Source organism: Anolis carolinensis, chromosome 2 (assembly GCF_035594765.1).
Source record: "Anolis carolinensis isolate JA03-04 chromosome 2, rAnoCar3.1.pri, whole genome shotgun sequence".
NCBI classification, from domain to species: Eukaryota; Metazoa; Chordata; class Lepidosauria; order Squamata; family Dactyloidae; genus Anolis; species Anolis carolinensis.
Genome location: NC_085842.1, coordinates 8,866,482 through 8,891,448, shown reverse-complemented (window position 1 = coordinate 8,891,448; position 24,967 = coordinate 8,866,482). Strand labels below are relative to the sequence as shown.

Below are 24,967 nucleotides of genomic sequence, written 5' to 3'. Positions count from 1 at the left end.
TCATAGGAGCTGGGGTTCATGTTGGGGTCAAAATATTTCCCATTTGATTTCATGATTTGACAATTATATGAAATAAAATGAAAAATAAAATAAAGTTGGAACATAAACCCAGCTGGGAAAAACACATATTTTCCGGGGATCCCAAAGAGTACAAATACATATAGGCAGATAGATAGATTTCAAGGAAATAAGGGAGAATCCATAAAGGTGAGTTACATTGCCTAAAGGGGAATCATGAATGATATAAACAATTGAAAACATTTGATAAGAACGAAGTTCACAACATCTGGGGAACCCAAATATGGAAATTCATAAAAGTGGAGTTTTAGCAGCATGATTTCACAATTCATGGAGTTGTTATCTCTTGCCTCAGAGTGCAGGGATAATCCACAGTAAACTCCAGTAAAAAGTCTCAATCATCTTCTACTATAAATATATGGAATATAGAACATAAAGTCTTGATTTTTGAACTATCTTTTACAAAGTCCTGGGGGGGGGGTGGTCACCTCGATCACATTTCCCCCCCTTCGGGGCTTGGAAATGGCTATGAACATTTCCCAAAGCCCCGACATTTCACTGCATGCAGGGCCTCTGCCTTGGTAGATCAGATTGTGCCTTTTTGTTGGAGGGCAGGAGCTTGAAGAGGTGAAAGCTGAGGTTCAGTCAGTGGTGGGTGATCCCATGGTGTTGAAACAGATGTCCCTTGGTCTGGAGTCATGGGAAATGGAGCATGAAGGTGGAGGTGGTGAGGGCTGGGGATGATGGAGGCTGTGATGCAGTACTCCCATTTGGCTGCCTTTTCTTGGCTGCAGCTTGGGCCCCCCTTTGTAGTTGGCAGCTGGGGGCAACTGGGCACAGCTTCTGCGCCTCCTGGTGACTGCAGGCAGGTCCAGCACTCCAACAGAGGAGACGGAAAGGAGAGAGTGCCTAGGGAAACTAAGGACAGATTATAAGCCCCCCCTCCCTCCCGTGGTGGGGTTAGTCAGGGAAGTCACTCATACCTTGTGAGGGCTCCAGCAGTCCTGGGGTCCTTCTTTGGCACAGCTCTGGTGAGGGCGGAACATCCTTCCCTCATGGTGGTCACTGGTAGAGTCCTGTTCACTTCTTCTGGGACATCTTCTGCCATGGCGGCCAATTCTGTCCCCTGGTGATGTCATGAGGGCATCCTTGGCAGCGTCAAAGGCAGACCTGCACTCAGTAGCCCTTTGCCAGGGCAGAACCAGGCCAGCTGGAGGGCACCATACGGTGGTCTGGCCATAAAAGCCTGCCATGTGCAAGAATCCTTTCAGCAGTGTCTTAGTCTCTAGCCCCTGAGCCAGGCAGATGGGGCTGCTTCCCCTGTGGGGGTCTCAGATCAGCCCCAGGTGGGGCTGTCTCTTCTGGGTGACTGGGGGTCCGGGCTTACCCTCACAGGACCATCTCCAATGGCCTCTGGGTTCTAGCTGCTGCATGAAATCCACAGCGCACTCCGAGAGCCCCTACCCAGGTCTTAGAACTGTTCATGGTGGCAGGTATGGATTATGGGTCTTGCAGTCTGGTCTGATGTCCTCAGTCAGGTGGTTGGGTCCGGTCCTCTGGATCTCTTCAGCTGTGCCTGGAAGGTCCCCTGGACTCTGTACTGCCCCCCTCATATTTAAAGGCAGTTAGAGGGATTTTTAAAACATTCACACGCATGCACTCAGGGAAAGGGAGGGAGAAGGACCCGAAAGGAAGAAAGGAGATTGTTGGGGAACTGTGGAGAGTGAAAGAGTGCCTTTACTATAAAAGTAAACCAGGATTTTGACTGTATGTTTATAAGGAGAAATGGGGATGCTGGGAGTTCCCTTCACAGGGGAAGGAAGGGGGGAGAGAAAGCTTTGAAAAAGGAGAATGTTGAAGCGCATTTTGGCCTAGGAAAACATGAAGTGGAAGGGAGAGAGAGAGAGAAAAAAAACTCACATATAGAAAAATACATGCATTCTTCCACCCCCCTTTGTCCCTAAGATAAGGGAGGTTTGAGAAGAGAGAGACAAGAAAAAGTTAAAACCACAGAAGCAGCAGGATTTCTCTGGGGGGGGGTCACAAAATATTAGGGCTTGAACCTTTGAAAATAGGGAGGTGAGATGGCACAGAAGAAGAGAGAGAGAGAGAGAGAGCATAGCACTAAGCTAGTCCATTCCAGCCCTCCTTCCCAGAAAACTATATATCACTGGTGGCTTTTAAGGCAAAGGGATGAGTAGAGAAGAGTTTACAGCCCACACATTACATAAACACACAAAATTTAACCAACACTTTTCTGGGAGTCCCCCTCCCCCACCCAAATCCTTTGCCATGCTTCCCAGATGGGAGAGAAAGAAAAGGGGAAATTAAGAAACAGAAGCGGCTAAAGGAATGGCCCCCCTCCCCCCTTTTGTAAGGACCAAAGGAAATATAAGACAACACTGAGGTAAAATCTTAGGGATAGTGTCTAGAAAATGGGAACAAAGGGAAATAAGGGATTTTAAAAGGTGAGAAGAGAGGAAGGAGAGGAGAAATGGATTTGAGATTTGAGAGAGAGAGAGAGATTTTCACTCAGGCCGGGGAAGAGAGAGAGAGAGAAAAGAAAAAAAAAGGGTGCAATTTGAGGGTAGGCAAGGCAGAATATCAAGTTGGAGAAGATTTGATTTGAAAGAAGGAAGCGATCCTTGGAGAACTATAGATCTTGGTGGCAGGCTTCAGGACTGAATCTTCTCCCCCCTTTGCCCCTCCAAAAACAGGAAGAGAAAAAAAGTGTCCTCTTTGCACAATCTCCCCGCAGCCCCTCCTTCTCCTCTCTCTCCAAGAGATGAATGAGCGCAGAGAGAGAGAGAGAGAGAGAGAGAGAGAGAGAGAGCCTGGTGGGGGCAAGAGAAGGAGGGGGATGGTGGGGCGATTCTTCCCATCTGAGGAAAACTCAGAATGTGGCAGGAGTTGAGTGGCAGGGGCAGATACAATTTGGGGGGGGGGGGCATCAGGCTTCAAAGGAACGGCTGGGATGGGGGCTGAGAGAGTGTGACTTGAGAAGAGGAACAGTGTTTTGGATCAGGTGTGTTTCGGGGTGAGAGGGGAGGGGGCTGGGAGCCCTCCTTCACGTTAGACTGGGCTGAACTCTCTGGAGGGGAATTTCTTGGGGGGGGGGATCCCTGAAGCAAGGGTTCCCTTGGAAGGCCAATTTGGGAGTCCTAGATCAGTGTAGGACTCAGGGTGAGGAGAAAAAGTAGGGATAGGGATGGGGCAGAGGGCCTGGGCTGATGGGGTGGGGGGAGAAGGCAAGCAAATGTGTCCAGAAAATCCTCTGGAGGAGGGGGTAAGGGGAAAGGGTCTAGAGAGGAATCTTTGGGGGGGGTTGTTTTTGGAGCCCAAATCTCTGCATGGGAAGACGTGGACCCCCTCCCCCCTCCAATTATCTCCCTGGCTTTAGGGCCATGAACATCGCGGCATAAGCAAGCTGGAACCACCTGCCCTCCCCATGGTGAGTCACCTTAGGTCAACACTCCGAATTCGGCGACTCAAGTGGGGGGGGGGGCAAGCTGTTCCCCCTTCAAGGGCCACGAGGGGCCACTTATGCGCGCTGAGTTAGCCCAACCTGGCCTGCACCATGCTTTTCGATGCAAGCCCACCCCAATTGGCCAGGATCTTGCCCAATGGAGAATCCCTGGGGATGTCTGCTGGGGTGGGACACCCTAGACGTGCTGAACAAACACCCATCCTTGGCTCAGCCCCTGCCTACACTGACAGTTAATGGAGTAACGACTCACCCAACCGGCCAGATGCAGCTCGTCCTTCCAAGAGTTCCTTCCACCAAGGCTGAATGGCTGGCGTTCGTGGAATCCGCAGGTGCCCCGGGAACACAACCGTTCCCCTACCCCACGATCCTTGAACCTGTAATCTGCAAGCCAGACTGTTCTCACACGCCTCCAGGTGCCAGATGTTCCCGCGTTTCACCAGGAATTTGTTACCGAGCCCTGATCCGAAGTGCAATACCTCCAGAGCTCCGCCCACCTGGGTCTCAACAACGGAGCCGGTTCCCTTTTTTTCAGGGCGTCCCCTGTTTCACGTTGGCGTCTTTCCTTCGAGGAGCTAAAAATCTGCTTCCTCCTATCTGGCTCCTTTGTTCAGTACCCTGAATCAGATCTAGAGAGAGAAAGGGACTGCCAGAGAAATTTGGATGTGAAATGAGGTCAAATTGTTGGTCGGAGGGCCCTCCTTGCAGCCGTTTCTCTCCCCAACCTGTTCCAGAATATCTGGACCAAGGTCGCCGCTTGGAATTTTAGCCTAGAAATTGATTTTTGGAACTTCCAAGCAAGTCCCTTCGTGGTAAAGCCAAATTATGTTGTCGACCGCGTTTTTAGGGGATCGGGCCCCTTAAGGAGAGAACCGATCCGGTCCTGAGGGAACGGACCTTGGCGGAGCCGATAAGAGAATATGAGCCGCAATACAACCTGGAGCCAAAATGAAGAAGGTCCGCCAAAGATGAAGGAAAATCCGCCAAGGAGTCTTTATTGAGCGATTCAGCTGAAAAGGACACCAGTAGCTATCATTCAGTCTACTAGTGTATCATATGTTTCAAATAAAGCCATATTTATACAATGTTTCGGTCTGACAGCCCTTTGAATTTCCCGCCCCGCTCCCCCGCCTATCTGATCGCGGATAGGCTAGAAGGTTGAATGAGGCGGGCTTTCGTTTCCCGCCTTGCTCTGTTGGCCCAATAGGGAGCTGCTTTTTGTCCCCACTCGAGCCAATCAGGAGGGAGAAGGCGGGAGTTATTGAAACAATGAAGTGACAGGGCAGGAAATATCAGATTAGTCCTTGCCCGGCCGATTTCTAAAGGGATTAATGACAGTCATCAGGGGTCCCTGTCATGTACACTGATTTCAGATATGCCTTAAGGTGTCAGGGGGAAGTAAGGATGGGTGGCAATGGGCGCAGCAGGGCGTCTTCCTGAGATGTCCTGGAGTTTCCTTAGGATGAGATATGACAATGTTTGCCTTGGGGGCGAATCACCTTTAGGACTCAAGCCTTATATTGTCCATGCAATCTGAATTAGATTGGGTTAAACTGTGGCAGATTATCCTTTTGTTTTGGGGAAGGTAAACCTGGGTCATAGGAGCTGGGGTTCATGTTGGGGTCAAAATATTTCCCATTTGATTTCATGATTTGACAATTATATGAAATAAAATGAAAAATAAAATAAAGTTGGAACATAAACCCAGCTGGGAAAAACACATATTTTCCGGGGATCCCAAAGAGTACAAATACATATAGGCAGATAGATAGATTTCAAGGAAATAAGGGAGAATCCATAAAGGTGAGTTACATTGCCTAAAGGGGAATCATGAATGATATAAACAATTGAAAACATTTGATAAGAACGAAGTTCACAACATCTGGGGAACCCAAATATGGAAATTCATAAAAGTGGAGTTTTAGCAGCATGATTTCACAATTCATGGAGTTGTTATCTCTTGCCTCAGAGTGCAGGGATAATCCACAGTAAACTCCAGTAAAAAGTCTCAATCACCTTCTACTATAAATATATGGAATATAGAACATAAAGTCTTGATTTTTGAACTATCTTTTACAAAGTCCTGGGGGGGGGGGGTCACCTCGATCACAGGAGGAGGAGGAGGAGGTGTGTTCTTTCGCATGAAACCCTTGATCCCATGGGTCGTGGAGTCCAGCCCCATTCTGCTCCAAGCAGCATCACCAGCCAGAGCATCCTCCGCAGGTAATTTTTAATAATAATAATAATAATAATAATAATAATAATAATAATAATAACTTTATTTTTATACCCCGCCCCATCTCCCCGAAGGGACTCGGGGTGGCTTACATGAGGCCTAGCCCGATAAAACAATCAAATATCAATAATACAACAATAAAACAATTATACCAATAAAACATCAATTATCAATAAAACTATTATTATCAATTAAATTATCAATTTTTGGAAAGATGATGAAATGGGGAGTGGATTCGGGTCTGGATTTCAGTATTGGATGACTTGGTTTCATTTTCTAGCAGCTTAGATACCCAGCGATGCCCGTGTTATGTCTTTTGTGGTGATTCATACCTGAAGAAGTCCTTGTTTTTGGGTTTTTAGAAAACGCCTAAGGATGTGGGTAAGCTCCTCCTCCCACCGTCACCTGTCTTTGCCCCCCTTTGACTCTGGGAAATCGTAATCTCCCAACATCATGGGTCAATTCTCCACAATCCACACTTTTAGAGTTGATAATCATGGTTACGTGTGTCCAGATCCATTCTAGAATCCTAGAAAAATAGCGTTCGAAGAGACCCCGTGGGCCATCCAGTCCAACCCCATTCTGCCAAGAAGCAGAGAAAATGCATTCAAAGTATTGTGGGTGTTGTGTATAGAGCTCTTTCCTAGTGGGTGAACTGCAACTGCCCACATTGTGGGTCAGTTTCCCTCAAACTCTGTAAATACTCAAAGCTGATCTTGTTGGTAATGGGTGTCACGTTTGGTCCAGAATCATGGTCACTTTGGTTCACAGTGCTCTCTGGATGTGGGTGAGTTATAGCTCTGAAAAAATTGGTCGGGGTCTGTGTGCTGCATTTCGTCCAGATCCAGCACTGATGGGATTTGCAGTGGTCTTTGGATGTGAGTGTATGTACTTCCCGTGCCATCATCCTGGGTCCACCCTCCACTAAACCCTACCTGGACTTAGAGTGGGTCATTGGGGGGGGGGGGGGGGTTGTGCCACATTGTTTATTTATTTGTTTGTTTGTTTCAGCATTTTTATCCCGACCTTCTCACCCCCAAGGGGGGACTCAGGGCAGCTTACAAATAGAAACAAGTACCGTAGAGTCTCACTTATCCACTTTTCTTGGTACAGTAAAACCGTGCTCGTTCGAGCCTCCGTGCAATCCGAGCAGGTGAACAGGGAGGGGCTGCAAAGGCCCCCCCCCCCCGTTCACCTGCTCGCTGGCTGGCTAGGTGTGCCTGTTGCTAGACAGATAGCAAGCTACCTAGCAACACGCACAGGGCGCTCGCCCCTTGGGAGGTGCCCCCTGCGTGTTGCTAGGTAGCTTGCTATCTACCTAGCAACACACACGGCTGGCTCCTTCGCCACGCTTTTGCCGCCCTCCCCCTTCACCCACTCAATGCTGGCCCAAACGCCCGCCGAACGGAGAGGTTTCCTCTTCCCTGGGTCCAAGCGGCCGCCAAAGGGAGAGGAAACCTGGCAATCCGAGTGATCTGGCTTGACCAAGCTGAGGTTGGCCTGTTTAACTTGGACTACCGAGGTTCTACTGTAATTGGCTTTCTCCCCCACCCATTACCGCCCTCCACCCTGCCGTCCCCACAACCCTCCAGCACCCTAAGGCACAAAATGCAAATGCAGTTGCCAAGTGCAAAGGGTGCAGGAGCAGCATGAGTATAGGGACTCGATTTAAAACTAAAGTGCAAAGCAGGCTATGAGGTATTATAATTGATGGGCGAGTGCCTTCAGTGTAATTTCATAAAGTCCCAACACAGGACCAATTGAGGTAGAATTAAATTTAGCAGCAGAGAACATTCGTTATGGCAGCAACATTCAATGTTGTTAGTCAGTGTTCACAGCAGGGCAGACTCACGGTTCCGATGGAACCTTATTTATTTGTTTACAGTATTTATATTCCGCCCTTCTTTCTCACCCCGAAGGGGACTCAGGGCGGATTACAATGAACACATATATGGCAAACTGTCAGAACCCTGCTACTAGAGCCTGTATGTGGCTCTGAGTTTCAGGGTCACTGACATTGATAAGACACCTGCGTCTCAGGACTCGGAGAAGAAACGGCTGCTGGACTTGGCGGGGAATTTACGCGGGGTTTTACTGAGCGGGAAGAGACTTTTCAAATGAGGGGGAGGGTATATAAAGGATGGTTGGCCGGAGTCTCCCATTCTTGGCTTTTCTGATGTTTATGTTTCCTGCAGTAAAGTTTCTGGTGATATCACAGAGAGTCTCGTGTGTTCATTCAGGAGCGGCTGTGGTGAGCTGACACTAAGCCAAGAATATAGACACCATCCCGCTGTAGCGGTGAGGTGTAACATGCAAGTGGAGGATGAAGAGCTCTTGGGCGCAGGAGGAGGAAGGTCGGGAAGGGCCACTCCCGAGCCGGACGCTGAGTTCCACCAGCTGGCGGCCCTGGCGTCATCCACCGCTTATGCCCAGCCAAATGGGGTAACCCAGAGGCGTGGAGTGGTGCGGGGAGACAGCACCGGAGGAGAGAAAGGTTCACCTTCCCCAGGCCCACAAAGGATGGTGTTTCTGGAGGAGAGGATGTCGGCGATGGAGACCACCCTGGCAGTGATGTCGAGGGCGATGGAGCGCCTGGCGTTTTTGGCGGAGCCAGAGAGAGGAAGGGAACTTCGGGCTGGCTCAATGTGGGACGTGAGCGTGGGAAGCAGCCAGGGCTTTGCAGACCTTCCAGCACCGAAGGGAAGGGAAATGCGAAAGGAGCCCGGCGCCCGGCCCAAGACCCAAACAAGCCTGACGCGGGTGGAGGAGAGTGACGACGAAGGGGAAAAGCCTCCGAGAATCCCGGCTACGCTCCCAGCTGAGACCCTAGTGCCCCTGGCGAATGCCGGGCGTGGCACAGGGCAAAGAGAAACAGCAGCGGGGCCCACTGGTCCGCAAGGGGGCTTGCGACGGGCGGAGAATTGGGGATTGCCACCACAGGGACCCCTACCGAGACGAGAGGAACTAAGGATCGAGTTTGGGGGAGAGTCCTCTGAACTGGATTTTTTCCTTACCACGGTGAGGGGCTATATGGAGGACAATGCTCACACTTTTAGAACGGAATCCAGCTGGATACGGGCCATTGGTGCAGTGTTGAAGAGGGGAGCGGCTAGCTGGTACGTTCAGCTGCACGCGCGGCGCGACCCATGTCTGGGGTCAGTCCGACGCTTTATGGGGGCCCTGGAGACCCGTTTCCGAGATCCATTGGAGCAGATCCGGGCGAGGGAGAAGTTGAAGACCGTCTCCCAGGGGCAGAGGTCGGTATCTGAGTATGCAGAGGAGTTCCAATGCCTCGCCGAAAAGGTGCCGGAATGGTCTGCAGTGACAAAGATGGAACTCTTCAAAGAGGGGCTCAGGCGGGAGATTCTCTCCTGGGCGGTGCATCGTGATGAGCCTGACACACTGCGCGGATGGATTCAGCTGGCGGGGCGCGTCGAGACATCGCTGGCCCAGGCGAGGAGGCACCGAGGAGCGCTACAGCAACGGCCGCAGATGAAAGAGGGGAGCCGGAAGGAGGGATCAGCCCCAGCCGGGAGGAGAGCGGAGCCGACAGGGAACGTGAGCGCCAGCAGGAGTGGCTGCTTTGTGTGCGGCCGGTTGGGCCACAGAGCTGCCGAGTGCTGGCAGAGAAAAGGGGAAAGCGGAGGCCAGCCCAAACCAAGAGCCGTGGCAGGAAAACGCGCCGAGGAAGAAACACCGATGAGGCACCATTCGGGGGGGTTGGTAAGTCAGGACAAAGCCATGATAGTGGTCCCCATTCAGCTTGAAAATGGCAGCAAACAAGCAACCTGCAAAGCGTTTGTGGATTGTGGATGTTCCAGGAACATCATTTCCCCTGAATTAGCCGAGGGATTGGGATGCGAAAGAACGAACCTAGAATCCCCAATAGCATTTTCGCAGTTGGATGGATCCACAGCATCAGGATCGTTAGCTAGATACAGTGCCAAAGATGTAAAGTGTAAGATAGGGAGTTGGGAAGGAAAGGTGTCATTTGTGATATCACAAATAGCCAGCTATAATGTTATACTAGGCATGCCGTGGCTGGGGCAAGCCAACCCGCAAATCAACTGGGAGGATAAGAGCATGATTTTCGGGATGAGTTTGGAAGAAGGGAGCCAGGAAGTTGAGAGGGAGTCGGGGAAAAGGGGGGAGGAAGACTCTATCAGAATAGCAGAACTGGCAGATAAATTACCCCCAGAGTATCGGGATTTTGTGGACGTGTTTGACGAGAAGGAAGCAGACAATTTCCCACCGAAGCGGAGAGTTGAAGTGAAAATAGAGCTAGTCCCAGGAGCAGAGCTTCCCAAGGCAAAGATATACCCGATGTCGGCTAGGGAAAAGGAGGAACTGAGAAAGTACATTGATAAAAACCTAGCGAGGGGTTTCATAGAACCTTCGAACTCCCCTTTAGGGGCACCTGTGTTGTTTAGGCGGAAAAAGGACCAAACGCTGAGGCTCTGCATTGACTACAGGGGCCTGAATGCAATCAGTACTGTAAATAAATACCCTCTACCCTTAGTGAAGGACTTGATCGCCCAGTTATCGGAGGGACAGATATTCACTAAATTAGATTTAATTGAGGCTTACCATAAATTGCAGATCAAACCAGAGGACAGGTGGAAGACGGCCTTCTCCTGCGCCTTCGGATTATTCAACTATTGTGTGCTCCCATTCGGTTTATGCGGGGGAGGGGCCGCGTTCATGCAATTAATCAACGAAGTGTTGCATCCATTATTGTACAAGGGAGTCTTTATTTTTTTAGATGACATATTGATAATGTCTCGGACTAAGGAGCAACACGTAGAACTAGTCAGGGAAGTCCTACAAAAGTTGAGGGAAGCGAAGCTGTATGCGAAGCTTGCCAAGTGCGAGTTCAATAAAGACCAGATAGACTTTCTGGGGTATAGGATTTCCTCCCAGGGAGTGGCGATGGACCCTGCGAAGGTGGAAGACGTAAGGGGGTGGGAAGCCCCCAGAACACGGAAGCAGCTGCAATCCTTCCTGGGGTTCGCAAACTTCTATAGAACATTTATCAAGGACTTTGCGCGCCTCACTTTGCCGTTAACGGATTTGTTAAAGACTAAAGGCAGGGGAGAAACAGCCAAAGTGAAGGCCCCAGGGGCCAAACTGACCTGGACAATAGAATGCCAGGAAGCTTTCGAAGCCCTTAAAAAGCGTTTTACTGAGGAGCCTGTCCTACAGCACCCTGATATGTCTAAGGCCTTTGTACTACATTGCGATGCGTCAGACCGGGCATATGGGGCAGTTCTGCTGCAGAAAGACGAGGGGGGGAACCTGAAGCCATGTGGCTATCTGTCGAAAAAGTTTAGCGATACAGAAAAAAACTGGCCGATTTGGGAGAGAGAAGCCTTAGCGATTCTGAAAGCACTAGAGTGCTGGAGACACTTTCTGGAAGGAAGTGGAACACCGTTTGAGGTGTGGACTGATCATAGAAATTTACAGTATCTGAGATCCCCTCGTAAACTATCAGCGAAGCAGATTAGATGGGCCCAATATTTCAGCCGTTTTGATTTCAGACTCAAGTTCTTCCAGGGGAAACACAACATACTCGCTGACGCTCTCTCTCGGATGCCTCAGCACGGGGGAGGAATTCAGGAATCTGAGGGGAGCCTTTTCCTAGATAAGCAATGGGGCCTGGCAGTACTGACTCGAGCACAAGCGGCCAAAGAAAACAAACGTACTGCCATTTCCACGGGGGGAGGAGAAATATGGGAGGAAGAGTTGAAGCGAGCATATGGAATGGACAAATGGTTACAAACGAACAAAGAACAGGGAGAACTGTGTGGGGATTTGGTGTTTGTTAATAAGAAATTGTATATTCCTGAATGTTTAAGACAAGAAATGTTAAGGAAATGCCACGATAACAAGGGTGCAGGTCATCTAGGCCCCACCAGGACTATTAAACTGTTGGCCAAACGATGCTGGTGGCCCGGAATGAGGAAAGACGCCAGGGGGTACGTCACGCAGTGTGAATTATGTGCAGAGGGCAAAACACCACCTGGGAAGCCCCAGGGGCTATTGCAGAAGGTGGTGGAGCCCATGAGGCCATGGGAATGCGTGGCAATGGATTTTGTAGGCGAACTACCCCCCAGCAGAGGCCACAGATACATTTGGACAATATTGGATCTATTCTCAAAACAGGCACACTTTGTGGCCCTGCCAAAACTCCCCTCGGCTGAAAAGCTTGCTGACTTGTATGTGAAGCATGTATATCGCCTACATGGGTGTCCCGACAAAATAATTAGCGACCGGGGAGTCCAATTCACTGCAAAATTTTGGGGAAAATTCTTACAGCTGTTAGGAGCGGAAAGGAATCTGAGCTCGGCTTTTCATCCCGCAACCAACGGGGGGGTCGAACGTACCCAACAGACACTGTGCCAATTCTTGAGGATGTACACCAATTATAGACAGGACGATTGGGCGGACCTTCTTCCGTTTGCTGAGATGGCTTTTAACGGGGCCGTACATTCGGCCACAGGTCGTGCCCCATTCGAAATAGTATATGGACAGGAGGTGGCACCTTTCCCCAGGCTACCCGAGTGGAAGGAAGGAGAGGGCCAGACCGACAAGGAATGGCCGGCCAAAATTAAGCAAGGGTGGCAGACCGTGGTGGAGGCATTGCGGGAAACACAAAAGAAGTATAAGCTCTTTGCAGATCGTAGGCGCCGAGAGGGGGACAAATTGGGCGAAGGGGATCTGGTTTGGCTGAGCACAAAAAACCTGAAATTGGGGTTCCCATCTAAGAAATTAGCTCCACGCTATATAGGGCCGTTCAGGGTAGCGAAAAGAATAAACGAAGTGACCTATGAGCTGAGGCTACCCAAGGACCTAGGAAAGGTACACCCGGTATTCCATTGCAGCCTGTTAAAAAAGTATAAAGGAACTCTGGACAGCGGAGAACAATAGTTGTGTTTAATCTTTTCCTTCCAGGACGAAGGGGAGGAGGACGCCATGTCAGAACCCTGCTACTAGAGCCTGGATGTGGCTCTGAGTTTCAGGGTCACTGACATTGATAAGACACCTGCGGCTCAGGACTCGGAGAAGAAACGGCTGCTGGACTTGGCGGGGAATCTGCGCGGGGTTTTGCTGAGCGGGAAGAGACTTTTCAAATGAGGGGGAGGGTATATAAAGGATGGTTGGCCGGAGCCTCCCATTCTTGGCTTTTCTGATGTTTATGTTTCCTGCAGTAAAGTTTCTGGTGATATCACAGAGAGTCTCGTGTGTTCATTCAGGAGCGGCTGTGGTGAGCTGACAGCAAACATTCAATGCCAACAGACAAACAACATACATTAGACAAACTCAGAGGGATTTTTAACATTTTTCCAGCTTCACGATTCCAGCCACAGGGGGAGCTGTTGCTTCACCGTCCAGAAGTGGCTGTACTTCCTCATTCCTTTCCTCGTGTTTTGCTGGCAGTTTTTTTATGGTGTTGTAAATTAGCCTCCCGCATAAAGCGTCCCTAAATTTCCCTAATTGACAGGTGCAACTGTCTTTCGGGGCTGCATAGGTCAACAGCAAGCCGGGACTTTTAATGGTCGGAGGCTTAACCCGACCTGGGCTTCAAACTCATTACCTCTCGGTCAGTAGTGATTTATAGCAGCTGGTTACTAGCCAGCTGTGCCACAGCCCGGCCCCTTAATAGTTAATATTATGATGTTAGATCATGCAGGGGGGGGGTCAAGAGGAATGGCCTTTCAGCATGACTGCGGTTTGTTGGTGTTCCACAGTCATGGCTGTTTGGTCCGGATCCACCACTGACGGGGTCTCTGGATGTGGATGCTGCCCCTGCCATTCCTGCCCGCAGGCCCTGCTGATGGGAATAACAACCACAGTCCTAGCCCTAGAGACACGTGGGAAGGGTGCGAGGAGGTGGGATCCCGTGGGGGGGGGGGGGCGGCAGAGGGGCCTCGTCTGGCCCAAACTACTTGTCTGAACGTATCTCCTCTTATGAACGAACTAGGTTGTTGAGATCATCTGGGGAGGCCCTGCTCTCGATCCCACCTGCCTCGCAGGCTCGTCTGGTGTGAACGAGGGACAGGGCCTTCTTGGTAGTGGCTCCCCGGCTGTGGAATGCTCTCCCCAGTACTATTCGACAAGCCCCAACACTCCTAAGTTTTAGGAAAGCAGTGAAGACGTGGCTGTGTGCTCAAGCGTTTGAGGAATAAGTATCTGAGGTGATATGGCTTGAATCAAGGCGTCCGTGAAAGGCGTCAGTGGATGAATCTAATTACACATGCTTTTTAACACTTTATAATTCGAGTTTTAGTAGAGTTCATATAGTTTTTAATTGATTTTTGTATTGTTTTATTGAACTGGGCCGGGCTGTGGCGCAACTGGCTAGTAACCAGCTGCAATAAATCACTACTGACCGAGAGAGAGGTCACGAGTTCGAAGCCCAGGTTAAGCCCCCAACCATTAAATAGCATAGCTTGCTGTTTACTTATGCAGCCCGAAAGACAGTTGCATCTGTCAAATAGGAAATTTAGGTATGCTTTATGTGGGGAGGCTAATTTAACATGCCGGAAGACGAATGAGCAACATGCCGGAAGAGGAATGAGGAAGTACAGTCAGTAGTGGGCGGTGAAGCAACAACTCCCCCTGTGGCCGTAATCGTGAAGCTGGAAATGTTAAAGGCCTCTGTGTGTGTCTATACTGTATGTTGTTTGTCTGATGGCATTCGCCGGCCAGGAACGGGCCGCAGCACCAGCCAGCGCCAGGATCAGCCCCAGGGGCAGGAGGGAGTCTGCCTGGAGACCGGTGACGCGGCGAGACGGGGGCAGGTTCCCATTGGCGGGTCCCTGGGAGTTCTCATCAGTGGAAAAGGGCTGGGGGAGATTCTGCCCGGAGACCGATGACGCCAGAGTGGAAGGCGAGTTCCCATTGGCTGGTTGGTCCCTGGGAGTTCTCATCAGTGGAAAAGGGCCAGGGGAGATTCTGCCCGGAGACCGATGACGTTAGAGCTGAAGGCGAGTTCCCATTGGCTGGTTGGTCCCTGGGAGTTCTCATCAGTGGAAAAGGGCTGGGGGAGATTCTGCCCGGAGACCGATGACGCCAGAGTGGAAGGCGAGTTCCCATTGGCGAGAATTTTGAAAAGAAAGGGAGAGATGGAAAGAAAGGGGGAGAGAGGGAGGGAAGGGCAGGACATACATCCCCCCCCTCTCTCTCTATTTATCTCTCTCCCTCCCTCCCTCCCTCCCTCTCTCTGGGGCTCCACTGCCGTTGAACTCCCGAGAAGCCCCGCCTCTCTATGGGTCTCCTGCCCGCGGCCGCCATGTTTGCTCCGGGCGGAAGTCCAGCGAGAGGAGGCGGCCTCTGTTTCCTAGAGAGGCGGGCGGGCGGGCGACGCTTTCCCTGTGAGCTCACTTCCGGAGGAGGAAGGGGACGGTGAGGGAGCGAGCGAGCGAGCGAGCGCGGGAAGAAGCCTGAGGAAAAAGTCTGAGGCGGCGGTGAGTGTGTGCCCGGGCCCCTGCTCCCCCCTCTCCCTTCCCCGGGCTTTGGGGCGGAGGGAGGGGCTGCCTCGGGGGCTCTGCGGCCTGCGCTGCCCTCCGGGCCCATGGCGGCGCCTCTGCGCATGCGCCCTCCTCCCTCCCTCCCCGGTGTTATGGCCTTGGTGTCCTGTGCTTGATTTATCACTAGTATTTATTTATATTTATTTGCATCTTTTCTACCCGGCCTTTCTCACCCCGGGGGGGGACGGGACTCAAGGCGGCTTACAAAATAGAGTAGAGTCTCACTTATCCAACGTTCTGGATTATCCAACCCATTTTTGTAGTCAGTGTTTTCAATACATCGTGATATTTTGGTGCTAAACTCGTGAATACAGTAGAGTCTCACTTATCCAACATAAACGGGCCGGGAGAACGTTGGATAAGCGAATATTTATTTATTTATTTACAGTACAGTAGAGCCTCACTTATCCAACGTTCTGGATTATCCAACGCATTTTTGTAGTCAATGTTTTCAATACATCGTGATATTTTGGTGCTAAACTCGTGAATACAGTAGAGTCTCACTTATCCAACATAAACGGGCCGGGAGAATGTTGGATAAGCGAATATTTATTTATTTATTTACAGTACAGTAGAGCCTCACTTATCCAACGTTCTGGATTATCCAACGCATTTTTGTAGTCAATGTTTTCAATACATCATGATATTTTGGTGCTAAACTCGTGAATACAGTAGAGTCTCACTTATCCAACATAAACGGGCCGGGAGAATGTTGGATAAGCGAATATTTATTTATTTATTTACAGTACAGTAGAGCCTCACTTATCCAACGTTCTGGATTATCCAACGCATTTTTGTAGTCAATGTTTTCAATACATCGTGATATTTTGGTGCTAAACTCGTGAATACAGTAGAGTCTCACTTATCCAACATAAACGGGCCGGGAGAATGTTGGATAAGCGAATATTTATTTATTTATTTACAGTACAGTAGAGTCTCACTTATCCAGCGTTCTGGATTATCCAACGCATTTTTGTAGTCAATGTTTTCAATACATCGTGATATTTTGGTGCTAAATTCGTAAATAACAGTAAATTCTCGCCTATCCAACGTAAACAGGCCGGCAGAACGTTGGATAAGCAAATATGTTGGATAATAAGGAGAGAGTAAGGAAAAGCCTATTAAACATCAAATTAGATTATGATTTTACAAATTAAGCACCAAAACACCATGTTATACAATAGATTTTACAGAAAAAGTAGTTCAATATGCAGTCATGCTAAGTAGTAATTACTGTATTTACGAATTTAGCACCAAAATATCACGATATATTGAAAACAGACTACAAAAATGCATTGGATAATCCAGAACGTTGGATAAGCGAGTGTTGGATAAGTGAGACTCTACTGTACATTAATTACTACATAGCATTACTGTGTATTGAACTACCTTTTCAGTCCAATTTGTTGTATAACATGATGTTTTGGTGCTTAATTTTAAAAATCATAACCTAATTTGATGTTTAATAGGCTTTTCCTTAACCCCTCCTTATTATCCAACATATTTGCTTATCCAACATTCCACCGGCCCGTTTATGTTGGATAAGTGAGACTCTACTGTATTTATATTCCGCCCTTCTTTCTCACCCCGAAGGGGACTCAGGGCGGATCACATTACACATATAGGCAACCATTCAATGCCTTTTAACATAGAACAAAGACAAGACAAACATAGGCTCCGAACAAAGACAGAGACAAACGCAGGCTCCGAGCTGGCCTCGAACTCATGACCTCTTGGTCAGAGTGATTTGTTGCAGCTGGATTAAGGAAAAGCCTATTAATCATCAAGTTAGGTTATGATTTTACAAATTAAGCACCAAAACATCATGTCATACAACAAATTTGACAGAAAAAGTAGTTCAATACACAGTAATGCAATGTTGTAATTATTGTATATACGAATTTAGCACCAAAATATCATGATATATTGAAAACATTGACTACAAAAATGGCTTGGATAATCCAGAAGCTTGGATAAGCGAGGCTTGGATAAGTGAGACTCTACTGTACAGTAATTACTACATAGCATTGCTGCGTATTGAACTACTGATGGAGCCTCCAGTGGCGTAGTGGACTAAAGCCTCGTAACTTGAAGGTTGGGTTGCTGACCTGAAGGCTGCCAGGTTCAAATCCCACCCGGAGAGAGCACGGATGAGCTCCCTCTATCAGCTCCAGCTCCATGCAGGGACATGAGAGAAGCCTCCCACAAGGATGGTAAAAACATCAAAACATCCAGGCAATGTCCCCTGGGCAACGTCCTTGCAGACGGCCAATTCTCTCACTCCAGAAGCGACTCAGGTTGCTCCTGACATGAAAAAACCCCCTACTTTTTCTGTCAAACATGATGTTTTGGTGCTTAATTTGTAAAATCATAACCTAATTTGATGTTTAATAGGCTTTTCCTTAATCCCTCCTTATTATCCAACATATTCCCTTATCCAACATTCTGCCTGCCCGTTTATGTTGGATAAGTGAGACTCTACTGTAGGCAAAAATTCAATGCCTGGCACAGTTCATATAAATAAATAGCATAACATAGTAAAACACATAATACAAAATTTAAAAACATAACCAGGTTAAAATCCATTCGTCCAAAATCCTCATATGTAAATCTTAGTCCAGACCGTGTGACATACCGTGTTTCCCCGAAAATAAGACAGTGTCTTATATTATTTTTTACTCCCAAAGATGCGCTAGGTCTTATTTTCAGGGGATATCTTATTTTTCCATGAAGAAGAATTCACATTTATTGTTGAACAAAAAACGAACATTTATTCTATACTGTACAGTAGTTGTCATCACAAACCAGCATAACCAAACCAGACAAACTGTGACTTCTGTCAAGAATTTCTTGTTACTACCATTATTTCCATGTACAACTGGTATGTACATTTACCAATCCTGCATGCTATGGTGTTTTGTTTGGTGGGTGACGGGCATGCTTCCAAACAAAAACTTTGCTAGGTCTTACTTTCGGGGGAGGCCTTATATTTAGCAATTCAGCAAAACCTCTACTAGGTCTTATTTTTTGGGGATGTCTTATTTTAGGGGAAACAGGGTAGATGTTCTCATTCATTCAATGCTTGCGTACACAACTATGTCTTTAAGGCTTTCCTGAAGCCCAGGAGAGTTGGAATCTGCCGTTGCTGGGGAGGGTTTTCCACAGCCGAGGAGCCACCACCGAGAAGGCCCTGTCCCTCGTTCCCACCAGCCGTGCCTGCGAGGCTGGTGGGACCGAGAGCAGGGCCTCACCAGACGTTCTCAGGGTTCTAGAAGGCTCATAGGAGGAGATACGTTCAGACAGATAAGATGGGCCAGAACCATTTAGGGCTTTGTAGGTCAAGACCAGCACTTTGAATTGGGCTCAGTAGCATATCGGCAGCCAGTGGAGCTGACACAACATGGGAGTAGTACGTTCCCATTAAGCAGCTCCTGTTATTAGTCTGGCTGTCGCCCGTTGTACTAGTTGGAGCTTCCGGACCGTCTTCAAAGGCAGCCCCACGTAGAGCGCGTTACAGTAATCCAAATGGGGTGTAACCAGAGCCAGATATGTTTTAATCTATGTTTGGTTTTAATCTTTGTTCTGTTGGGCTTGTCCCCATGTAAATCCCTTCAGGGGAGATGGAGGCGGGATATAAATAAACTTATTATTATTGTATGACACAGCAAACAAGATAGATATGCTGGATTTTATATCACAAAACCACAAGTCGAACACTTGCCAAGTGTCTAGGACTGTGTGATGTATTTTCGGATGATGCGTGCAGATCCCAGTACGGTGGCCTTTTGCAGTTGGCAGATCATAATTTTGTCAATGTCTATTGTTTCCAAATGCCGGCTGAGATCTTTTGGCACAGCACCCAGTGTGTCCATCACCACCGGGACCACCTGCACTGGTTTCTGCCAGAGTCTTTGAAGTTCAATCTTGAGGTCCTGATAGCGGCTGAGTTTTTCCTGTTGTTTTTCATCTATGCGACTGTCACCTGGGATGGCAACATCAATGATCCAAACCTTTTTCTTTTCCACAATTGTGATGTCTGGTGTGTTGTGTTCCAGAACTTTGTCAGTCTGGATTCGGAAGTCCCACAGTATCTTTGCGTGCTCATTTTCCAACACTTTTGCAGGTTTGTGATCCCACCAGTTCTTTGCTGCTGGGAGGTGGTACTTGAGGCATAAGTTCCAATGAATCATTTGGGCCACATAGTTGTGCCTCTGTTTGTAGTCAGTCTGTGCGATTTTCTTACAGCAGCTGAGGATATGATCCATGGTTTCGTCGGTTTCCTTGCACAGTCTGCATTTTGGGTCATCAGCTGATTTTTCGATCTTGGCCTGAATTGCCTTTGTCCTGATGGCTTGCTCCTGGGCTGCAAGGATCAGGCCTTCTGTCTCCTTCTTCAGGGTCCCATTTGTGAGCCAGAGCCAGGTCTTCTCCTTGTCAGCTTTTCCTTCAATTTTTATTATTATTATTATTACATTGTATGACACAGCAAACAAGATAGATATACTGGATTTCGTATCACAAAATCACAAGTCGAACACTTCCCAAGTGTCTAGGATTGTGTGATGTATTTTCGGATGATGCGTGCAGATCCCAGTAGGGTAGCCTTTTGCAGTTGACAGATCGTAATTTTGTCAATGTCTATTATTATTATTATTATTATTATTATTATTATTATTATTACTATTATTATTATTATTATTTGGATGGTCCTGGTCCAGGCTAGGAGCTACCTGTGGTGCAGTGGGTTAAAGCCTTGTAACTTGAAGGTTGGGTTGCTGACCTGAAAGCTGCCAGGTTTGAATCCAACCTGGGGAGAGCACGGATGAGCTCCCTCTATCAGCTCCAGCTCCATGCAGAGACATGAGTGAAGCCTCCCACAAAGATGGTAAAAACATCAAAACATCTGGGCAATGTCCCCTGGGAAACTTTCTTGCAGAAGGCCAATTCTCTCACACCAGAAACAACTTGCAGTTTCTCAAGTCGCTCCTGAAATACACACAAAAAAGGTCCAGGGTATTTGGCTGAGATCTTCAAGAGAGGCCCTTCTCTCTCATGAATGGTTGGTGGGAACTTCAACTGATTCAAAGAGCAGCAGCCAGGTTGCCAACTGGGACTTGCTACAGGCACTGGACATCCCCCCTCCACCGACTGCCAGTCTGTTACCAGGCACAATTCAAAGTGCTGGTTTTGACCTTTAAAGCCCTAGATGGTTCAGGTCCAGGCTGTTTGGCTGACCGCATCCCCTTGGATGAACCTCCCCGGGCCCTGAGATCCCCTCAGGAGAGGCCCTTCCTTCTCTCGGTCCCACCTCCATCTCAAGCTTTACTGGTGGGAACGAGAGAGCGGACCTTCCTTCCTTCTCAGTGGCAAATGCCCGTCAACTCTGGAACTCCTTGCCATGGGAAGCCGGATGGCCCCCTCCCTGTTGTCCTTTAGATGGCAGGCTATAACTTTTTTTTATTTAGGCAGCCTTTTGAAGAGGAAGGTTTTTAAGATCAGGTTAGTGGGTGCTGCAGTTTTTAACTTTGGATATTTTTCATTGATATTGAACTGTCCATTTTTAGTGCTGTTTGTGTTTAATTCTGTTTTAATGTTTATATATTTGTATATTTCAAAGTGTATTCTAATGATTTTATATGTCAAATCGCTTTGAGTCCCCTTTGGGAAGGTACAGCAGGGTATAAATACAACAACAACAACAACAAACAGCTCTTTTTAAATTTTTTATATAAATTTTATTTACATACATTAACAATTTACAGTATAAAAGAACACAAAAGAATGAACATTTTACAAACACGTAACCCACTCTCAAGGCCTGAACAAGTATAATTTCTTTTGCCATAAAATATATTTTAGAGAGTAAAAAAGGAAAACAGTACAACTTGTTGGTCAGGAATTTAGCATATAACATTTGTTTACTGGTTGAATTTAATAAAAACTGACCAATATGAATTGAAATCTGATCTCTTAATTTCGCCTCTGAACACCCTCTTTTTCATTGATGGTTTATCATTTAAGGCTACATTCCGTAATAATAACAACAACAACAATAATAATAATAATAATAACTTTATTTTTATACCCCACCCCATCTCCCCGAAGGGACTCGAGGCGGCTTACATGAGGCCTTGCCCGATACAATATAATAACAACAACAAAACAATAAAACAACTATCCCAACAATAAAAACATCAGCATCAATAAAACAGTCATTAAAATCAACATACAGCATAAAATGTTAAAAACAAGAGACTAATACACAGATCTAGGCCAAAGTGCAGAATATTCCAAAATGGGTAGAGGTAGTTTCACAGCTAAATTGGACAATAAAGTGCAATGTAATAATGGCAAAGCATCAATGATGGAGCTATTGTAGAATGGGCAGATAAATCAAACCCACAACAATTAATCATCAAAGGCCTTTTGGAAGAGCCAGGTTTTTAGCCTCTTCCGGAAGGAGAGGAGGGTAGGGGCCTGCCTGATCTCTCTAGGGAGCGAGTTCCAAAGCCGGGGGGCCACGACGGAGAAGGCCCTCTCTCTCTTGTCCCCACCAACCACGACTGTGAGGGTGGTGGGAGCGAGAGGAGGGCCTCCCCCGACGAGCGAAGAGAACGTGCGGGTTCATAGGGGGAGATGCGGTCTCTAAGGTAGGTGGGTCCCAAACCGTTTAGGGCTTTGTAGGTAAGAACCTGCACCTTGAATTGGGCCCGGAAAGTAAATGGCAGCCAGTGGAGCTCCTTAAACAGAGGCGTTGAGCGCGCCCTGTAATTTGCTCCGGTTAGAAGCCTGGCTGCTGAGTGTTGTACTAATTGTAATTTCCAAGCCGTCTTCAAAGGCAGCCCCACATAGCGCGCATTGCAATAATCCAGTCTAGAGGTAACTAAGGCATGGACCACCGTGGTCAGATCAGACTTCTTGAGGTATGGATGCAGCTGGCGCACAAGTTTTAATTGTGCAAAGGCCCTCCCGGCCACGGCCGACACCTGGGCCTCAAGCGTACCTCCCCATCCCATATTTCTGGCGTGAGATTGGTTACTAGTGGTGTACATTCGGGTAAAAGCTTGCCACGTTTCGTTTCCGGCTTTTGTTGCGGGGCTTGATCTGTTTTCGGAAAGCCTCCCGAAATTGGGAGGGTTGCTTTCGATTGTTTTGTTTCAAGGGCCCAAAAATCGTCCCATTATGGGGGGGGGGGCGTCCTACCCACTGGCTCCCCTTCCTGAGGCGTTCGGCTGCCTGGCAGGCACTGCACTTCTTCTCTTCCTCCTCCTCCTCCCCTGATGCCCACAATGCCCTGCATTAACTCACAGAAGTCATGGCCAGGCAGCCCCACATCCAGACCTCAGCAAGCAAGCAGGAAGGAACCACTGCCCCTCCCTCCTTTGGTGGGCAGCGGGACGTGTGCGTGTGGTGGGGTGTGTGACTGTGCAGGCGCTCAGCTGCAGGCAGGCAGTGAGAGGTGCGCAGAAGCTTTCCAGGCCTGCCTGCACACCCCACGCCACACACAAACTCTCACTGGACAGAAAGTGTGTGTGTGGCAGGGCGCAGGCAGGCCTGGCAAGCGCACATTCACCTCTCACTGCCTGCCTGCAGCCAGCAATCACACACCCACACACCCACACACACACACACAAGGCGTACAGCCTTATCAACCTATGCTCCAATTCTGTGGAACTCATTGCCTCCATATGTTAGAGCAATATCAGAGTTGCGATCTTTTGTAAAAGCGCTCAAGACTTGGCTGTTTGGTTGTGCATTTAAGTAAATCAGATCTAATTTACTAAATAGTCACTGTTGAATGTTTTTATGTTGAATGTTTTTATATTGTGGAATGATATTTTAAATTGTAAGTCGCTTGGAGCACTCTGGTGGAGAGCGACTAATCTATATATATAAAAGAGTGATGGCATCACGGCAATTCACAAAACAACAAAAGTACAGGCCCCCCAACCCCAAAATTTGACAACACAACCCATCATCCACGCCTCAAGGTTGATACAACCAAAAGAAAAGAAAAATAAAGTCCTAATTAGAGGGAGAGCAATAATTTTTTTTATCCAATTGCTGCCAGTTTAGAGGGCTAATCTCTGCCCACTTGGTTGCCTAGCAACCAAGGGACAGCCAGGGTTCAGTTAGGGGACAGGCAGATTTAGGCCTCACTTAGACTTCTTCCACAGATTATCTAATTTGCACTGGATTATATGGCAGTGTAGATTCAAGGCCCTTCCACACAGCTATATAACCCATTTATAATCTTATATTATCTGCTTTGCACTGGATTACCTTGACTCCACACTTCCATATAATCCACTTCAGTGTGCATTTTATACAGCTGTGAAGAAGGGGCCTCAGATAATCCAGTTCTGAGCAGATAATATAAGATTAGAAATATACAGTAGAATCTCACTTATCCAACGTAAACAGGCCGGCAGGATAAGTGAATATGTTGGATAATAAGAAGGGATTCAGGAAAAGCCAATTAAACATCAAATTAGGTAATCGTTATACAAATTAAGCACCAAAACATCATATTATACACCAAATTTGACAGAAAAAGTAGTTCCATGCGCAGTAATGCTATGTAGTATTTACAGTAGAGTCTCACTTATCCAACACTCGCTTATCCAACGTTCTGGATTATCCAACGCATTTTTGTAGTCAATGCTTTCAATATATCGTGATATTTTGGTGCTAAATTCATAAATACAGTAATTACTATATAGCATTACTGTGTACTGAACTACTTTTTCTGACAAATTTGTTGTCTAACATGATGTTTTGGTGCTTAAAATTTGTAAAATCATAACTTAATTTGATGTTTAATAGGGTTATCCTTAATTCCTCATTATCCAACATATTCGCTTATCCAACGTTCTACCGGCCCGTTTATGTTGGATAAGTGAGACTCTACTGTACTGTATTTACAAATTTACCACTAAAATATCACAATGAATTTAAAACACTGACTACAAAAACATTGATTATGAAAAGGCAGACTGCGTTGGATAATCCAGAACATTGTATAAGCGAATGTTGGATAAGTGAGATTCTTCTTTAATATAAAATAATTACTGGGATAGAATAATGCAGAACAATATAATCTCTAAAACCAGGACAGTAAATAAACAGGGGAATTCCACACAGGAAACAATTAGGGCCAGCTAACACCTCCCAACAAAGTATTCCCATCATCAAAGTCTGGCAAATCCTGTTTTCTCAGGGCCACAGACAGTAGAAGCACATAAAATATCGCAAACAACACCACTCTGTAAACAAGGGTATTCCAGACAGGAAACAATCAGGGCCAGCTAACACCTCCCAACAAAGTATTCCCATCATCAAAGTCTGGAAAATCCTCTGTTTTCTCAGGGCCACAGACAGTAGAAGCACATAAAATATCGCAAACAACACCACTCTGAAAACAAGGGAATTCCAGACAGGAAACAATCAGGGCCAGCTAACACCTCCCAACAAAAAATTCACTCAGGGAGGAAAGAGCCAGGCTTTAAAGCTGCAAGGCCATTACATCCTAATCATTTTTCCTAATTGCAGCATTCATACTTGCCTCCAACAGACAAAAAAAACCAATCAGAAATATTGTGTATTCACAACCTTTAGGAAATAATATCCCCTGATGGCGTAGCGTGTTAAAGAGCTGAACTGCTGAACTTCTGGACTGAAAGGCCACAGGTTTGAATT

At 47.5% G+C, this 24,967-nt stretch overlaps 2 protein-coding genes across 3 annotated transcripts in view; both read left to right on the top strand.

The window, feature by feature from the left end:
• The window catches only part of LOC100562976 (zinc finger protein 658B), a 488,523-nt gene that overhangs the window by 92,076 nt on the left and 371,480 nt on the right, over positions 1-24,967 (top strand). The gene's annotated exons all lie outside the window — the stretch shown is intronic.
• LOC134296944 (zinc finger protein 239-like) overlaps positions 1-24,967 on the top strand; it is a 74,884-nt gene that overhangs the window by 39,551 nt on the left and 10,366 nt on the right. Inside the window, exon 1 of one of the 2 annotated variants that reach the window (XM_062973135.1) lies at positions 14,963-15,205. The exons of the other annotated variant lie outside the window; for it this stretch is intronic. The gene's annotated coding sequence lies outside the window, so the exon portion shown is untranslated. Of the gene's footprint in view, positions 1-14,962; positions 15,206-24,967 lie in introns of those variants that run through there. 2 annotated transcript variants of the gene reach the window in all.